The sequence below is a fragment of the Pundamilia nyererei genome, unplaced genomic scaffold, assembly GCF_000239375.1.
Source record: "Pundamilia nyererei isolate P.nyererei 1_Seehausen unplaced genomic scaffold, PunNye1.0 scaffold00118, whole genome shotgun sequence".
In the NCBI taxonomy this organism is placed as follows: Eukaryota; Metazoa; Chordata; class Actinopteri; order Cichliformes; family Cichlidae; genus Pundamilia; species Pundamilia nyererei.
Window position 1 is genome coordinate 282,964 of NW_005187519.1, and position 3,343 is coordinate 286,306.

Here is a 3,343-nt window from a genome sequence, read left to right on the forward strand (position 1 = left end):
GGGGGGGTGTTATAAATTAACAGCAGCCACTGACACAACCTTAAACTCTAAACTTGTTTGTGCACAGGTTAAAAAATGACAAACTTGGCTCCACCTCTTTTAGCACAATGAAAATTTGTTTCTATAATTAAACTTAATGGATCAGAGTTTGACGCCATGTATCTGCCGCTGGTTTTGTTTTTTGGATCCAGGTCACACGTCTATCGGGCGACCTCCATGACCCCCGCAGAGCCAGTGGATGTTGCACGCGTTGCTCAACTCCATGTGAGCGCCATATGCCAAATGGAGAGCTGTGCTGTCAGCGTCATGCAACAGGATTTAAAACGGCAGATCTGCACGAGTTATCAGAAATAACACAATAATGATTAAAAGAAAAAAGCTCAGCCAGAGCTTGCCAAACGTGCTGGCACGGCTACATGTAAAGCAGATTGTTTTGCATATGCGGTGCAGCCGGAGCAGAGATGGATTAACACAACATTATGTGACGCACAAGTTTGTAGATGAACTTCATACGTTGAGATGAAAACAAAGTTTCCCACAGGGAGTGCTGGCTGACGGTTTTCATGTGCATCACATACAGCAGCGTGTGGTGAACCACAGCTTTCTGCTGTGACTGCTGAGCAGCAGGTGGTCTTAGTTTTCGTTTGAAATGATTGCACTTTATATCTGGTCCTTTACTGAGTTTGCTCTTCTACAGTCCACCCCATGATTCAGTAGCTCGTAGAACCACCTTGAGCAGAAATAACGAGCAGTAATGGTTTTCTGTATGACTTTATCAGTCTCCCACATTGTTGCGGAGGAGTTTTGTCCCACTGTTCTTTACAACATTGTTTCAGTTCACTGAGGTTTATTCACAACTCTCTTAAGGTCCCACCACAGCATTTCAGTCAGGTTGAGGTCTGGACTTCAACCGGACCTTTGCAAAGACTCCTGTTTAGGTCAAGCTTCATCTGTCAGACAGATGGCCTCACATTGACTCTACAATACTTTGGTATATGAAAGAGTTCATGCTCAACTCAATGACTGCAAGGTGTCCAGGTCCTGTGACTGCAAAACAAGTCTTGTAGTTTATTCAGATGCAACTTTGCAAACCTAAGATGTGTTGCTACAACGATGGGGACTTTGATGGTTTGGCCATGTGTGCCGAATGAACAGAAACCGGATACTGTCAAAGCTCCTATGGCGCGAAAGACCAGCTCAAGGAAAGGTGCAACGCTCCCTGAAAAAAGTGGAGAAACCACATCGCCGAAAATATGGAGAAAATGTGATTGACCATCGAGGAAGCCTGCACCATAACCACTGATTACAAATAGAAGAAAATCCCAAAGAAGTCCTGAACCCATTGTGACCACAGCAGCTTATTTACTCCAAGGACACACTCCTGTTCCTACTGCCAAGTGATGGAAAAAAGCAGAAGAAGAGAGAAGCTGTTCCAAGTCAAACTTATTCAGTCTTTTTCCAATTGTACTGTCATGAATTTTGATTGTAACGTGCTAACTGAGGCCTGTAGAGTTGCACATGTAGCTCTTGGGTATTTTCTCAGTTTCTCTGAGTGTTGCACAATCTGACCTTGGAGTGAATTTGCTGGGATGCCCACTCCTGGGAAGATTGGCAACTGTCTTGAATTTTTTCCAAAGGTGAATAAATCTCTCGCACTTCAGAATGATGGACTTTAAATTGTGTGGAAATGTCCAGTTGTTTTTCTAACATCATTGCTGATATCTTTCCTCCTTGGTATTAACTGACACCTGAATGCTCCAAACCACAAACTTCCCAAACCTCTGCTATTAAAGAGGTGCCCACACTTGACTATCAATTAATCAAGTCTATTTGATTAGTTGGTTGCTACTTAGCCTCTTAATCCCTGGTGGAAGCGGTGAGGGTGGACTGCATCAGTCCTGTGAAAAGCCTTTTTTTCACATGATTGTATGTGCAAATACTTACTCTCAATTTCTGTAACCTGGCTTGTTTTTGACTTCTTCTCATCCTATATCAGTGCTGATGTAGGGTTACTGTCTGAGTGGCAACACCCATAGGAGAATACTGCAGTGGATACCCGCACCTTAATGGTGAACATAAATAGAAGTGGCTGTATGATGACGTTACCAGTGGATATACTGGAGTCTTCATGGGGCACAGTAAGCAATCTCAGTGCCATTCCATATCATACCTTGATGCCTCTGCAGACTGTTTTGCAACCCACCTCCACCTAGCTCCTCTGCATGCCATTTCTAACTTAATCAATTAGATATCTGTTATCCATTGATGCCCGTACCCTTTATTCCTTGTTGTATTTTCAAATCTGAAATGCAACATTTCTAATTAAGCTTTACTTTATTGTAGCCAGATAATCCCATTTGTTGTTGTCCAAAGAAAATCCCAAAGAGGAAGAGTTCGGGCAAGACAATAGAAGCTGGTGTCTCGGTTCATGTAAACACTTTGGAGGTAGCACTACAGTACAATGTATGAAAACCCTTCATTATCCTACATATTTATCATCAAAAATGAGACAAAATGCTTCCTTTTCTAATCACACCTGCAGTAATTTTGGTCCTGTCTCCTCTGTGTGTTTGTGTTTGTGTGTTTTCAGTACAGTAATATGCTGTGTTTACAGATCAATGCTGTGTGTCTTCACTTAGATTACTTTGATAGAGTTGGAACAGGAACACGGGGAGATTAATCAAAGTGAAGGGGCACCGACTCCCGGCCCGTGCCAGTCGATATGGCCGCATGGTTAATTTGCCCCGAGGAGGGCTGTCGTCAGGCAGATGATAAACAGTGTTTGCCCCATTTTTTCGCCACGAGCGTGCTCCTGCTCACCAAGAAAAATAGTTTCGACCTGTGGTCTCTAATTCACAGTGGGGCGTGAGAGGTGGGACATTAATCATCCTTCTGTTGTGGCCTGCCTTTGACAAGCGAGCCACCGTGGGTGGATTGGGTGGAGATATTCGTTTGGTGAGCTCACAGTGGACTCAGGTAAACCATGCAATGGGCTGAAATGTGCAGAAAGTAGAGAATGTATCTGTTTCACTTTGTTAATAATAATAATTAAAAAAAAAACCATTAACAGTTGGTGTGAAAACAGCAAATCCGCCCTGAAACTAAAGTAAAAGGATTTAATTTAGGGAAACTTATGGGCTTCAGTTGTCATGCATGGCAACTCAGTGCCAGGCATTAGAGTGCTGGCTGTCTTCCAGCTCCTCCATATGGACAAAAGGGATTCCAGCACCGTCTTGAAAAGGAAATGCCACAATAGGCGACACTGACCTCCTCTCAATTTGCCCGATCCCCCAGATTGAGTGACATCCTTCTAATTGTAGAGCTAAAACAGCGATGGAGCAAG